This window comes from Equus caballus, chromosome 17 (genome assembly GCF_041296265.1).
Source record: "Equus caballus isolate H_3958 breed thoroughbred chromosome 17, TB-T2T, whole genome shotgun sequence".
Lineage (NCBI taxonomy): Eukaryota > Metazoa > Chordata > Mammalia > Perissodactyla > Equidae > Equus > Equus caballus.
The window spans coordinates 15,198,014-15,213,368 of record NC_091700.1 but is presented as its reverse complement, the minus strand read 5'-3'; the positions used below and the strand labels follow the sequence as shown (position 1 = coordinate 15,213,368).

At 45.8% G+C, this 15,355-nt stretch overlaps 1 protein-coding gene and 1 long non-coding RNA gene across 41 annotated transcripts in view; one reads left to right on the top strand and one right to left on the bottom strand.

Annotated features, from left to right (window-relative positions):
* LOC138918311 (ral guanine nucleotide dissociation stimulator-like) overlaps positions 1-15,355 on the top strand; it is a 166,743-nt gene that overhangs the window by 103,505 nt on the left and 47,883 nt on the right. For 34 of the 40 annotated variants that reach the window (XR_011427517.1, XR_011427521.1, XR_011427518.1 and 31 more), the window contains one exon: positions 2,789-3,058. The exons of 1 other annotated variant lie outside the window; for it this stretch is intronic. The gene's annotated coding sequence lies outside the window, so the exon portion shown is untranslated. Of the gene's footprint in view, positions 1-1,731; positions 1,913-2,785; positions 3,059-3,765; positions 3,909-15,355 lie in introns of those variants that run through there. 5 more of the 40 variants (XR_011427514.1, XR_011427504.1, XR_011427497.1 and 2 more) reach the window with 4 other exon arrangements.
* On the bottom strand, positions 9,322-14,042 carry LOC138918315 (uncharacterized). Its single transcript, XR_011427525.1, has 3 exons — positions 13,904-14,042; positions 9,979-10,024; positions 9,322-9,383 (listed from the first exon to the last, which is right to left on the bottom strand). It is a non-coding gene; the product is annotated as an uncharacterized lncRNA (long non-coding RNA).

The window sequence follows — 15,355 nt, the reverse complement described above, 5'->3', positions numbered from 1 at the left end:
AAAGGGTAGGAAGATATACAAAAGTAGTCATTAATGGGAGCTTTTTGCCTATTTAGTTAAGTATTCACCATCAAATATGTAGGTAAGAGCCTGTGATCTTGAGTCCATCTTGGTTGCCCCTGGGATTTTCATTGCCCAAGCCCTTCAGGCCCATTGAAAGGCCAGTGGCTGCACAGCCTCTGTGCTAAGTGTGAGCAATGCCGTGTCTTGCGACAGCTCTCAAGATGATGGGGCTTGATGATTAGTCATCTCAGCATCATCACTTCATCCCTTAAAACATTGTGCTGTCTCCTAGAGGACTTCCACACAGAACCCGTCCACCTAAGGGACTCGTCTCTACATCCTGATTCTCAGGGTCTTGGAGCCACTGCTACCTTTAGGCAACTCTCCTTCTCTCACCCCAGCACTTGTGTCAACCCCTATCTCCTCTCTCCTTGGAGCAGCCAGCTAAAGTCTCCTCCCACATGAGGGTCTGGACAGGACTGTACAACAGGTATCTCACAACTTCTGCTTGGGTTCAGGAAACATGAAAGCCATTAATAACTCCTGAACCCAGAAGCCCAGAACTTCCTGTAAGACAAATGAGGAAAGGTAACTTTTATTCCTTCTGGAATCCCCTCAGGTGGAGGGTAGAAACAGCATTATCCTGCTTCAAATGAAGGTTGCCTCAAGCTGGGCAAGAATCCCTGCAAAGGAAAATTACCTACTCTTGTCAGCCCAACCCCCTCCCACAGTGAAGCATTGCTAAACTTGCATAATACTCAGTTCCTTCTCTACCTCCTGGCCCCCATAGAAGGAAGGAACAGACCCCGAGTCTCCTGGGAGAGATAGGGAGGCAGCCTCCACAAATCTCTGAGCTTCCACTTGGCCTCCCTAAGGAAGACCAAACGTGTCCTTGTGACCCCAGGAAAATAGCCTAAATTAGGCTCTGATCCAGGGCCAATGGAAGTTCCAGAGGAAAGGCCTCAAGAGGAGCCCCGGGGCCAGCCCCGTGGCCAAGTGGTTAAGTTCACACGCTCCGCATTGGCGGCCCAGGGTTTCACTGGTTCGGATCCTGGGTGTGGACGTGGCACTGCTCCTCAGGCCACATTGAGGCGGCGTCCCACATGCCACAACTAGAGGGACCCACAACTGAAATATACAACTATGTACTGAGGGGATTTGTGGAGAAAAAAAGAAGGAGAAGATTGGCAACAGTTGTTAGCTCAGGTGCCAATCTTTTAAAAAAAAAAAAAAGAGAGAGAAGAGCCCCTTCTCATAGCCTGGGCCCCTTCATTGTGGCTGCAGATTACGGCACAGTTCTGAGTGTTAATCCATGTGAAGGCTGCCTCAAGAAAGCTGATTCCCTTAGGCAGCACCTGGTACCAGAGAAATTCACAGTGCCTGAAGCTGAGATCTGGGGTTCCCATACCCAAGCCACATCAAGGTACCAGTCAATTCATGCATTTTATTCGCCCTGACATTAAGTTTGGAGTGTGGGCTTGAGGGTATAAAAATTCAGGTAACCCATTCCCATCACATTCTATGTCACTGAAAATTCTTCAGGTGCCACAGAGTACCATGTAAATGAGACCCCCACCCCCACCCCCCACGCCCCCCAAGCTGCACAGCACTGATCTCTGGGTATAAGCAGCAAGCCCATGAAATCTAGAGAAATTCCTCCTCATCTCTCCAGTCACTGTTCAGCTAATACGTTTTCCTTCTTTTGGTAAGAGTCCTGCTTTCCCATAGGAACTGGAATCTGGGAGAAAGGAAAACAGTACTAGAAGCAGAACAAGAGTGTGGGATCACTCCTGGGTGGTACTGTCACCTCATTTGGACAGTTCACTGCCTAGATGTGCTGAGTGTGCAAATTCTGTCTCGTTGCCTCATCCAGTGTTTCTCTGAATAGAAGCAAATATCTGGGCACCAGGTATGACTTGTCTTGTGACCCCAGCCAGTAAGTCAGCCCTTTTGAGCCACCAGCTCTCCCTTGGTTAGAAGCTCTTTGGCAATGGGTTCATGGAAAACATCCCAGAATGGGAGCTACATGCTGAATTCCCTAGTACTGGCTTTGCCATCGATTGTGTGATTCATTCTCTCTGATGTTCAAGCTGTGAGAAGCAAATTTGAAATGATGGATGTGCTATATTAAATATATCAATAAGAGCGGAAGTTAAACCTTGCAAGCTGTAGGGTTTGCTTCCTCGATAAGCCTGGCTATCTCTATGGGAACTGAAGGTTGCTTCTTTAGGCCTATAGTCGGGGAGCTAGAGCAGAGTGGAGATTTGGTGGCGGAGCGAGGATGAGCCGTCTTGCTCCTAATTTTTCCTCCCCTCTAAGTCTGAATACTGGCAGTGGTGAGGCAGGTGGTTCTAAGGGCTCCTTTCACTTTACCGTTCATGATGACCCCACACCGCCTTTACCTCCATGCCACCTTTCCCTCCTTCTTTGGATGCTTCAATCTCTTTGATGTTTTTCTTACCAGACGTTTCTCCGCTTAGCCATTAAACAGCTTTACCTTTGATGACGTGGATATGGATGAGCACAAGGATCCACTTGGTCCCTTTGGTCACTTTTGCTTCAGTGAACTCAGTGGGATGTCCAAGAAGAAACCCTTGTGTTAGGAAGAGTTCTAAGAAGGTTCCAAAGATCCCTTCTTTTGCTAGTCACACCCTTGTATAAACTGCTCCCCTTGAGTGTAAGCTGGACCTCGTGATTTGCTTCTGACTAATAGAATAAGGGAATGGTGATGGGATATCATTTCCCTCATTAGTTTACAAGATTGTGACTTCTGTCTTGCTAGCAGACTCTCTCCTGGCTTTGATGAAGCAAGCTGCCATGGTGGAGAGGCCTACATGACAAGGAACTGAAGGTTGCCTCCGGCCAACTCCAGCCAACAGCCATCCAGGAATTGAGGCTCTCTGTCCAACAGGCCTTGAGGAACTGCATCCAGCCAGCAGCTATAGAAGTGAGCGAAGAAGTGTGTATTTCCCCAGTCAAGCCTTCAGCTGAGACCCCAGCCCCAACTGCCACCTTAATTGCAGCCTTGTGAGAGACCTTGGAGCAGAGAACCCAGGTAGGCCTTGCCTAGATCCCTCACCAACAGAAACTATGAATTAATAAATACTTGGTTTTTTTAGCCACTAACTTTTGGGGTATTTGTTATATAGTAACTAACACACCCCTAAATTACTGTAACCTTGGTGTAAGATGTAGCATGGCTGGGAAGGCAGGCACCAAATGAGAGGACAACCTCCTTGACAACATTCCTGGAGACACTGTCTTCAATCTCGAAGACTATCCCAAGTTCTCTTAGCTGCAGTGGTATCATTGTGCTCCCCCCAGCCCTGATTAGTCTCCAGGAGGTGAGGCCTAGGTAAGGTAGTGCTGGGTGGAGTGGATGGCCAGGATGTGGGGTGTTAATCTGTCTGGAAGGGACATTTTGAGCTCAAAGTGACCCTCAGGGACCATGAGGAGTGATGATGAGGTCATTCTTCCCCTCCTCATTTTTTCTTTCCTTTTCCACTCACTCCACCATTCCTTTTTCCCTACTTGTTGTCTCCTGTTGCCCCAAATTCTGGGTGGCTGCCCGACGACCATTCCTACAAATGATAGCCAGGTGATCTCTTGGTCTTGCAATAATTCTACCAAGCTGGGCCTCCTGAGGAAGTTTCCCTCGGGAGCAGCTCTTCGCGTTCCTTGAGGTGTCCTCACATGCAGGGAGACCTCATTGTTGAGCTCAGAATGTGCCTTCCAGACAGATTACCACCCCACATATAACAGATTCTTCAGCGGGACCCACCCAGTTCCTGGACCCTGCCCTGGCCACTCCAGTGTCCACAATCGCAAAACCCACCCATACGCACATCTGCACTGACTGCTCACCTGTGAGATACTCAGGAATCAGCAACTTTTTCTAAATGAAGGTAAGTTACCGTTTTCAGGAAAAGATTCATATCTCTGGTCCTTTTCAGAGCTGCAAGGTCTCTCCTCCCGTCTGCTCCAGGAAGGGTAGAGGAAGGGCAAGGGTGAACTGCCCCCCATTTTCGTTAGGGTCAGCTGAGGCGTGGGGACGCGGCCCACCACCCAGACCTCCTGAGGGAGAGAAAGGCTCTTAGGAGCAGGTGACATTCATTCCTCACCAAGAGATCCAAGAGCAACATTTCCCCCTGCCACTCACCTCAGGGCCTAAACACCCCCACACTTCCAATTCCAAAACTTTCTGAGGCAACAAGGGGAAATTCTGGCTGTATCCTTCCAGAGGAACGCATCCCACCCTGCAGCTGTGTATAGTTCAGGATAGTGAGGGAGCAGATGGAAAGACAAGTTGAGCCAAGTTCTGGACTTGAAGGGTTTTTCTCATTTTGAAAACGCCCGGAAGTTTTTAGAGTAAACTTTTTGTACTTTTTATGAAAAAGTAAAGTGTTTTAAGTACAGGACATCTGAGTAAGGTCAAATACAGGACCCAAGATAAAACTGAGAAAGCCACTGTCAGGCCCCCAACAAGGGACTGGTCATCTTGCAGAAACCAAATGAGGAAATCAGTCAGAGCTGACTTCCCTCCTTCCTTTCCCTGAGCATAAGCGCTGGGAACCCCAAACCCACTCCCCCAAAGCACCACACAGAGAACACTACTCTCTCTTGGCAGAAACATTTATTGAGGACGATCAGTATCCTTGGTTGTGCTAACCATGGTTCTCATCAGAGGATGTGTTCTCGTGAAAACGGCAATGCTTTCTCCACAAGGACTGAATGATTTCTTTGGGGACATTTTTCCTCCCTGGAAGTGTTGGAGAAGCATTTCCTGTTTGAATAGAAGAGTCAGATCTCTGAACACAGTGCTTTCATTAGAGGTGAGGGTGGCCGCAGGGACGTGGGATACATCATGCATGCAGGTGGGTCTTGGATGGGGCACAGACTCCCTGTAGGGTGGGGAAGGGGGTTGACTCTGGCATAAATGCTGGTCCTTGAAGGCCACAACTTTCCAGGGCTGTCTGATCCTGTCTCTTTTCTGTCTAACCCTTGTACGAAAACTCTTGTCAGGAGGGACAGCATCTTGGCTGCAGGATGTGGTCCTTGCCCATTCCCCTGGCTGTGGGTCAGAGAGAGCCCCGTAGTTGGAGGGATGTCCCTCGTCAGGCTCTACCTGGGCCTGCAGTTCCCCCTTATGCTGACTTAACTCTGCAGCCTCAGGTTCGTATCTCCATGCCAGTTTCTCCTCTAGGATCTTCCCGATGGCTGCCATGAGCTCATGAGCTTCAGGAGGCCCACAGCTCACGAGAGCTGCACTTTGAGCTGGGTCTCGGAGCGGTGCAAAGGTTGACGTGAACTTGGCTTTTTGCTGGGGACTTTCCTGCCCTGTGATTTTTTTCTTGGAATTAATCCACTGAAAAAACTGCCTCATTTTTTTTCTGAAGTAACTTTTGGGAGGAAACTGTTCATTCTGTGACAGATACAGGGAAGCACCCTCTAATTCTCTGTCCTCAATAGAGTGGCTCTTCTTTCTGGCTTTAGACGTCCCAACTCCTGAATCCTCGCTTCCACATTCTCCTGCTCTGGAGTCCAGAGGTCTCACTGTCTTTGCAGCTGGTGGGAAATTCCTATCCTGGCATTTCCATGAGACATGCTTAGAGGCCCAGGGTTCCCGCCAATGCCCATTGTCCTCCAAGTGGACTTGCAGCACCTGGGAAGCTCCCATGTCCCCACTGGAGACGCTCTGGGACTGAGTCAGTGAGGAGTCAGAAGGCAAGCTATCTGAAGTAAGGGATATGTCAGCGGGAGAGCCTTTAGGCTGGCTATGTTCCTTGCTCTTCAATTGAAACTTCAACTCGGTAAGGAGCTGTTTTTTAATGTCTGATGGCTTGGAATCTTGGGGAACTGGTATTTTTGGTGAGGGACATTCACTGGTCAGGGTAGTTTCTACTTTGCTCACATTGATATTTACCATTTGGGAGCTTCCCAACTTGTTGGTTGTCAAGATGTCACAAGATTGTGATGTAAGAACGCACAGCTCCTCAGCCTTGAATATCTCCCCGAAGTTCATGGTGAACGTGGAAAAATGTTTTCAATTCTTCTCCACCATCTTTTGGCCCTGAATCATGTCCTCTCTATCACTGGAACTCACATTCTCATCCCTTGGCACATGTCCAGCCCCAGCTTGCCTTGTGGGCACCTCTCGGCTGCATCTGTTATTGTCTAGTGCAGTCTTACTCTGACTCACTTTGTCTATAAAGCTGTGTGTGAGGATCTCTGAAGTCTGTCTGCCATGCTCGATTGCCTGGATGTCCTTGGCAAGCTCCTGGTCGATATCAGAGTGGGATGGTTTTACGGCCCCCTGTCCTTCGTTGCCCACAGGTGAGGTAGCAGGGAGTGGAAGATCCAGGATGGGGACTGAATTCGTTGTTTTCACCTTATTTCCCTGAAAACTTTTAGAGCTTCCCTCAAGGGGCTTGGAAACCTCAGCTTTGGAATCCACCCCAGAAATATAGGTGGCTGAGAGAAAGTCAAATTGGGGAAGAGGCCATGTTTTGGCTTCTCTCGACTTATAGGATTTTATGGATTCAAGAACTTTGAGGGGTAGGCCCCACCTCTGACTCACGCGAAACCTTATAATATGGGCTTCTAGCACCTGTCGGGTGTTGGGATCCAGAAAAGAAAGCTCTGGAGTGGTCATCTGGGGGTGGACCCCACCTACTGTTATGTTTTTCAAATTTCTGTTTTCCATATTCTTCTGGGAACTCCCAGAAGGAGGGGATGGGTTGTCCTCAGCCAGCCAAAAATGACACACCCCGAGGGGGATCCTCCCCGCAGTGATCTGCCAAAACTTCTGGCTTAGATATAATCTAAGAATGGTTTTCACTTCATTCTGGTCTGTGTCCTTCCTTGAGACATTTAAGAGTTGATTCCCTGAGTAATTCCTTGAGTGACACACACAGCTACTTTTTGTCTCTGAGGCAGCCCTCAGACTCTTTAGTAGGTAGCATTCTGAGACCCTTGGAGGACTATCTTCTGGGGTCTTCTCTAGGATATATCCAAGATTCCTCTTCATGTCCTGCCTTAGTTGAAACTTTGTTGAGATCGTCTCATGGAAGCTTCCTGGGAAACTCAATTCAGTCTCTGCTAGATCCTTGCTACTCTGGCCCTGAAGCTGACGGAGCTGTGAGTGAGCATGTCTGCCTTTTTGCTGAGATGTTTCTGTGCATTTACACAGAGACTCTAGATTCCTACTGGCATGGAGGCAGCAGTGTGAGAATAGCCTCCTTGGAATGTGGAGCTCCATTTTATCCTGGGGTTCACGGGTGATATGAAAATGGCCAGGAAGGACCGAGACTGGTACATAGGCATGGGAGGACTGGCTGACCAAAGGAGGGGTGAGAGCTTGAGGACAAGTGGCTTCTTGAGATTTTTGGAATGCAGGGACTAAACCCCATAGACTTTCTTGTTGCTTCTGCAACATGTGCCATTTCAGGTGTTGATTTTCAGTTGAGATATGAGAGTCTGACTCAATCTGGGATCTATGGAAAGACACTCCATGGTCCCTAATCTGGGATGGAGAAGAAGATGGTAGGATTGAGAGTGGGGATTGAAGGTGGGCATGGGGCTGGACCTGAGTGAAGTGTGGGTGCTGGGATTGGGGGTTGATTTGAGAGAAGGGTTGTGGATGTACATCGGGGAGGGGAGGAGGATGAGAATGGGGAAGTGGTGGAGATTCTTGATTCCTCATCTTGACTGCAGAAGCATTACAGATTCCATTGAATAAGACAAAATGAGACCCTAGTGGGGCACTACTACTAGAAACCAGGAGAGTGGCCACCGGGGACTCACTGTGCAGAGAGGGAACAGCCCAAAAGAGCTGGGTATATTTCTGCAAGTTTTCTCCCAAAGTCTTGACATACAGTAGCTGTTGACAAATGCTCAGCTGCTCTGGTTTGCCTGTGATGTCCCAGCCAGTTTTGGGGGCTGTGGTGTCTTGTACGTCAAGTGGCTGCAATGAATTCCCTGAAGACATCCGTTGGTTTTCTGAGCACATTTGTTTTGAAAATAGTCCTTCCTCCTTTTCTTTCTTCTCTAAAATCTGGAAATCCATTCTCTTTTTTATTTGTCTTGCCAAGAATGCCTGGCCGTTAAGGCCAAGGAAAGAATGGCTGCTGGCCTCCATGTGATTGGTAGCAGAGTCTCCCCAGAGACAGGTCTCTCATAGACGGAGGGAAACTTGCTCTCGTTGAAAATCACAGTGTGATAATGTGGGGAGGAACATGTTCTTGGCAGGAGCCCGACAACAAGAGAATTCTGAAATTGACAGACTTGAATGGTCAGTGCCTCTGACTGTTGGGACATAAGTGGACAACCCACCAGGGCTATCTGGAGATGAGTTCTCTGGAGCAGACTTCAATAAGATGGAAACCAATTTAGATTGAGTCACAGTTAAAGGGTGGTCTTTCCGTAGTGAGACAGACAGGCTTGGTGGTGCATGATGACAAGCTAGTGAATCACTGGGATTCATTATCTGGGACAGATTTGGTAAGGCGTTAATATCTTGGGAAAGGGTGCGGTCAAGAGAGAAGATCGTATTCAGAGACAGAGTGGCCTCTGGTTGGAGAATAGGACCCGTTGCCTGGGTGTCATGTGGTGGGAGAGGGGGAAGGGCAAGGGGTTGGGGTGGGGAATGGTCTGCTGGGAATTTGGACTCCAAGGGAGGAAAAGGCTCTGGTGGCATAGAGTGACCCGGTGGTGAGGGTGAAAGAAAGTCAGCTAAGGGTGTCGTTGGGTTAGGTGAGAGAGCGGAGGGGGGCGGTGGGGAAGGGTCAGGTGGAGGGGATGGTGTTAGGTCTCCTGGAGGGACTTCTGAGAAGGCAGAGGACAGAGTGAAGGATGACTCAGTCCCAGGAGCTGTGGAAGCCAGAGAGGACACAGAGGCAGTATCATCTTCCAGGCCCTCCAGGAACAGCAACCGATTGACCTCCACGGTTGTGCTATTACACACCTCACAGGAACGGTCTGGACATAGCAGTTGACGAAAGCAGATGGTATCGCGATGCTGGCCCCGGGGACTGAAGGAGACAGGATGTACATAGCTGCAGCCAGGACCAGAACAAATATATGGGGCCCTGGCAGGTCTGACAGAGGTAGGGGCACCCATTGCATACTGTCCTTTCACATCCCTCCACTTCCTTGAGCTCACAATCTATGTTGTTTCCTTCTCCCCAAGACTTTCACAATCTGGATTTCAAAATCTGAGGATTTTCCCTCCCTTATCAATCTCACGTTTCACTGAGGCCCTAGAAATTCTTAGACCCTGCTAAGAAGCGGAATACAGGAAAGAAGGATTGTGTTTAGTCACCTTTGCAGCAGAGAAAGCACCTTCCTTGCCTCCTCTGCTTCGCTCTGGTAAGCTCTACCACCTGGGAAAACAGGAAAGTGATGAAGACAGAAGCAAAGAGATCTTTTAGGAGGCAGAGTAGAATGTCCTTTATGGTACCCTTGGTAGATTGGACTTGGAGAGCTCCAAGAATTAGGATTCAAGATCGCACGGTTAATGATAATAATAAAGCTCACGTATGTATGTTGCTTTATCATTCACAAAGAGCTTTCATTCATATATGTATGTCATCCCATGTGAGGCTCAAAAACACCATGTGAGGAACATAGGTCACTGGTTACTTCAAGGAAGAATCTGATCATCCAGGAAGTCAAAGTACTTTCACCAGGTCAGGAGACAGAAGTTCTGACTCTTTACATCTCATATGGTCACTTATTGGGCAACGCCCATTGCCCAGGTCCATCACTGCTTCATGCCCAGATGTGAGCAGAGCAGGAATCTGAGAAATGTTTCAGGTTCTGACTGCTTTCCCATGAGCCTCTCCTCTGAGGGCTCTGTTTTCTGAGAGGGACTGTATCTAGCGAGTGACATCCTCAGAGACCATGGACCTGGGACCTCATGGAGAGGACAGGATGGGTCACCCTTGGAGAGCTCAGGTGGGATAGGTGGAACCTTACCACTTGGTGTTCCACCTTTTCTTCTCCTCTTGGCTCTGCCCTGACGCTGAGAACAAAAAGAAAAGAATGAGGATCGAGGACTTAGTTGGCTTGCTCCTCTCTCTAGGAAACTCAGATATTCATCCAAGATTACTGTCACTCTCTATTTTTATTACTAGCACTTTGTGTTCTTTCCCTTTCTGAATTTCTAAAGGTGATAAGATACTTTCAATTTTTCCTTCTTTGAAAAACTCGAAGGAGGATTTTTGGCTAGAGTCCACACTTGATCTTCTCAGTCAGAAGTCCTCTGCTCAAGGAGGGCATAGACTCTGAGGCCCACAGTCACATCTGTGCTTCCTCAGATAGGCCCCTGTATCCTGGGACAGAGCTCTTGCTCCAGCATCTGCTCAGAGACTCAGCTCTGTTCTCCTGATCTGCCCAACATGAAGGAAGGCTTGGCAAGTGGCGCCTGACATGGCAAGATGACTCATGATCAAGTGCTGGGAACGGTGTTCTCCTACACAGATCTGAAACGCTAAATAACTGAATCAAGGACTACAGAATCACTGTTTGGGATTTTATTTGGGAACCTACCAGCACACCCAGATAGTCTGTGAGCTTTAAATGGAATCCTTAGTCCTCCCTGAAGCCCTAGTTCTGCCTGTTCTCTTCCCCTAAGAGAGCAATGGTCTGTCCTCTCCTCAGACTTCCCATTTTAGGTGTCTCTCTGGCCCAGCCAAACTCATTTAAAAATGTGAGAAAGGGAACGGGAAAATAAAGAATTATTCTTTGAGGACTGACTTTTGGTTCCAGCTCCAACACTTAAAGAGCTTGGGAGTCTTTACTATGGTCTTTAGGAGAAGCAAAAGCTGAGCAAACTGAAAATCAATGGCTTTTCTTGAAGTCACCAGAGAACTGAGGTTGCAGGGCAAACTACTACCCAGAATCTTCAGAGAGGGTGAATGCAGAGAATCACAGTTAAGATCAGCTTACCTGGACAGAAGCCACTAGAGCCATAAACTGGTAGAAACACGTAAAAGACAATGACAAATTGCTGAGGATGCATGTGGGCTAGCATGAAAGTGAGAAACTCCTGGAGGACCGTTTAAGGGGAGGCCCCAGCTACTCGTGAGTTTTACTTCCAGGAACCCTACTAAGTTCTCACAGTGAAGAACCATGAAGAAACTCTGATGTTTCTGGCACGGGAGGGTGGGGGAGAAAGGTTACCATTTTGAAAGGATTTTGAAATATCCCCTGAGTGTGCTCCATAATAGAAGCCTCCCTAGCAGAGGAAAAGACTACCAAGCCTTATCCCCCGTGGGTGAAGGGCAGTTACCCAACTGCAGCCCCCTGTAGCCTTCCCGTCTCATCTAAAGAGTTCAAAGAAAAGAAAAAAAAAGCTTAGAAACACTTGTGAACGTCACAACCCAGGGACACAGGCCCACTAACAGATTTAATTATATCCCCTCCCTTAACACCTTTCCACCACGTCCCCAGGGCTGCAGTATAGTGATGGGATCATAGCTGAAAGAGTTGCAAGGCATAGGCTCTGTTTAAGGAGGAGATTTAGGGGAACCTAAAGACACAAGAAACACAAAAACAAGGACACTAGAGGAAATGGAAGCCTCTGACATGCACAGCTACGGTAAATATTAAACACAGCCCAACACCTAGCCACATGAGCATAAAACTTCACACTAAAGGTTTATTTATTTCAGTTCCTATTTCCTAATACAGCATGTCTGGCTTTCAACCAAAAATTACAAGGCATGCTAAAAGGCAAGAAAAAACAGTCTAAACAGACAAAGCAAGCATCAGATCCACATTCACATTGACACAGGTTTTGAAATTATCACACATAGAATCCAAAATAACCATGATTAGTATGTTAAGGGCTCTGATGGAAAAAATAGACGGCACACAAGAACAGATGAGGAATGCCAACAGACAGAGGGAAATTCTAAGAAAGAATCAAAAGGGAATGTTAGAAACCAAAAACACTACAAGAAATAGAGAAGGCCTGTGATTGGCTCATCTGTAGATTGCATACGGCCAAGGAAGGAATATGTGAGTTTGAATATATGTCAATAGAAACTTTGCAAACTGAAATGCAGAGAGAAAAAGAAAAAAAGTTTTAAAGCCCAGAATATCCAAGAACTGAGAGACAGTTTCAAAATATGTAGCATGTGTAATTGGCATACCAGAAGAAGAAAAGAGAAAGAACAGAGTAGAAAAATATTTGAAGTAATGATGGCCAAGGATTTTCCAAAATTAATGACAGGTTAACCATAGATTGTAGAAGCTCAGAAAAGACCCCAACAAGATAAATACTAAAAAAGTCTATACTTGGACATATCGTCTTCAAACTGTAGGAAACCAAAAGATAAATCTTGAAAGAATCCAGAGGAAAATAAACACCCTACATCTAGAGGAACAAGGATGAGAATTGTGGGATTCTCATCATAAACCATGCAAGCAAGAAGAGAGTAGAGTGAAATATTTAAAGTGTTGAAAGAAGAACAAACACCACCCACCTAGAATTTTCTATCTAGTGAGATGATCATTCAAAAGTGAAGGAGAAATAAAACCTTTCTCAGACAAACAAAAACTGAGGGAATTCATCAGCAGCAGACCTGCTCTGCAATAAATATTTTTTAAAAGTTCCTCAGGGAGAAGGAAAATGATAACTTGGATCTTCATTAAAAAGAGGAAGAGAAGGAATAAATTAAGGTAAAATGAAACTTTTATTTTTCTTATTCTCAATTGAGCTAATAATAATAGTGACAATGTACTGGGTGATTATAGTATATGGATAGGTGAAAGGAATGAAAACAGTGTTACAGAGGGCTTACATTAGTTATAAACGTATATTACAAACTCTACAGCAACCACTGAAATTTTTTTTAAAGAACAATTGATATAGTAAGAGATGAGAGAAAATGGAATCATATAAAATGCTTGTCTAAAACCAGAAAACGCAGAAAAAGAGAAGAAAAAAGAATAGATATAATGAATAGTAAACAGTTATAGACGTTGTAGATATGAGTCCTACCGTATTTTTAAAAAATCACTAAATATAAATGGTGCAAATTCACCAATTAAAAAACAGAGACTGTCAGTGGATATAAAAACAAGACCCAATTAAATGTTGTATACAGAATGCCCACTTTAAAAATAAAGATACAGATAGATTACAAATAAAGACAGAGAAAAATGTACCATGCTAACACTAACCAAAAGAAAACAGGAGTAACTATATTAATTTCAGACAAAGCAGACTTCAGAACAAGGAAAACTCAGGGATAAAGAGGGGTCTTACATAACCATGCTCCAACAAGACACACAGTCCTCAACATGTATACATCTAACAACATAGTGTCAAAATATGAGGCAAAAACTGGCAGAACTGCAAAGAGAAATAGTTGAATCCATTGTTATGTTTGGAGATTTCACCCTCTCTCTCAGAAATGGACAGATTCAGCAGGCAGAAAATCAGTATAGATGCAGTTGACCTGAACAGCACCATCAGTCAACGTGATCTAATTGACACTTTGTAGAGTACTTCATCCGATAATACACATTCTTCTCAAACTCTCATGGAACATTCACCAAGATAGACCACGTTCTTGGCCACAAAACACACTTTAACAAAAATAAATAGAGATTGTACAAAGTACGTTTTCAGACCATAATGGAATTAAACTAGGAATCAATTACAGAAGGATAGCTGGAAATCCTAAAATGTTTGGAGATTAAACAACACGCTACTAAACACATTGGTCAAGGAAGAAGTCTCAAAGTATTTTAAACTAAATGAAAATTAAAATAGAACTTATTAAAATTTATAAGGTATAGCAAAAGCAGTACTTAGGGGGAAATTGATAGCATTGAATACATCTATTTGAAAAGAAAGATTTGATATTTCTGAGGGACCTGATTTACTTACCTGATTGATGTCTCTCTCTTTCCGAAATATTGGGAAACATGGACTCCTCTTTAGGTAGCAGAGTGACAGAAGAAGGAGCCCCACCCCACACAGGAAGGCAGGGATGGGAATACCTAGGAACTCAAGCTGGAGCTCAGCCATGGTGCATTAACATTCCTCAGACAAAGAGGGTGATCTGCATCACCAGAAGTGCACTGCCACCTCAGGCAGCTGGGCGTTAAGAGTGCACATTCTAGACTAGAGTTCCAGGCCCGCATCACAGAGCTTTAGCATAGACACCAGAGGTTCTTGAAGGTCGGGGAGGGGAAAACACAGAAGTGATGAACCCACAACCCTTCCCCCACCATCCAGGCCAGCAAATCAGTCCACCCCTCTGAGGCCCTTTAGATACTTCCAACTCCACATATTCACCATAGCATATATTTCACCTTGGTGAAATTTTCTATTTATTCTGTTACCCAGCTATTACCTAAGAGCCTTTTATTGCTTGGTGATCTCCTTTTGGACCCCCACGTCATCTTTGAAAGTCGGTCCTGTGCCCAGGGATTTACATCCCCAAGATCTACTCGGCCTTCAACTAAAACTTCCCCTCATACATAATGTGTTTTTACCTGTATGAAACCAGAGATACACTCAGCGGCAGCCCCACCTCCCGTTATCTCCTCAAAAGAATCCACTATCACCAAAAAGCATGAGAGAACAGAGTAGCCTGTATCAACCAACAGAAAGCATGAGAAAGAGGGCCACAAGGGCGTGGCACATCCGTGGACCCAGGGCAAACAACTTGAAAATGTTTGGTAGTTCTTCTTTTCCCCGAATCCCTCTTAGGCTAGTCAGCCTCTAAAGGTTCTCAAATCTGGCCCCCTCCACCCATACGGTGTCTCACCCTGCTGCTCCCTCTTTTTCTCTGCCAAATCCCCTCCTCCCAGCAAAATTTTAAACTTTTCCATTATTTTACAGAGCAATTGTGCTGGACCATGACCTGCAGAGTCAAACTCCTCTTGATTTAGGGACTAGGCTTCTCTTTAGCATAACTTCTAGTGAGCACAGTTGTAATCATATTTGACAGTACCTTTAGATTTTGTTTGAATCACACCTATGGTTACTTCTTCCATGAAAGGTTGTATGATTTTTTCCCCATCTACTTTCTATCTTTTCCCCAAAATTCCCATTGACATCTCTGTACCTTTTTAAACAATAATGTCATTTTTGTTGATGGTGTATATATATTTATTTCATCTCCCCCCATGCTAGCTAGTCATTTAATGGTTATAACTTTTACAGCTTCATTGTTTAGTGCTAAACTGCTGGAATGAAGCCCTGTGTCATGTCTTCCCTTTGCGTGCCTGCATTCCCTCGCTGAGTCTGATGAATCTATCTTGGCCGCAGACACCCAATCCTTTCCCTCCAGGTGAGAGGGTTTACCAGTAACGACAGCTCCTTTCTTTCCCT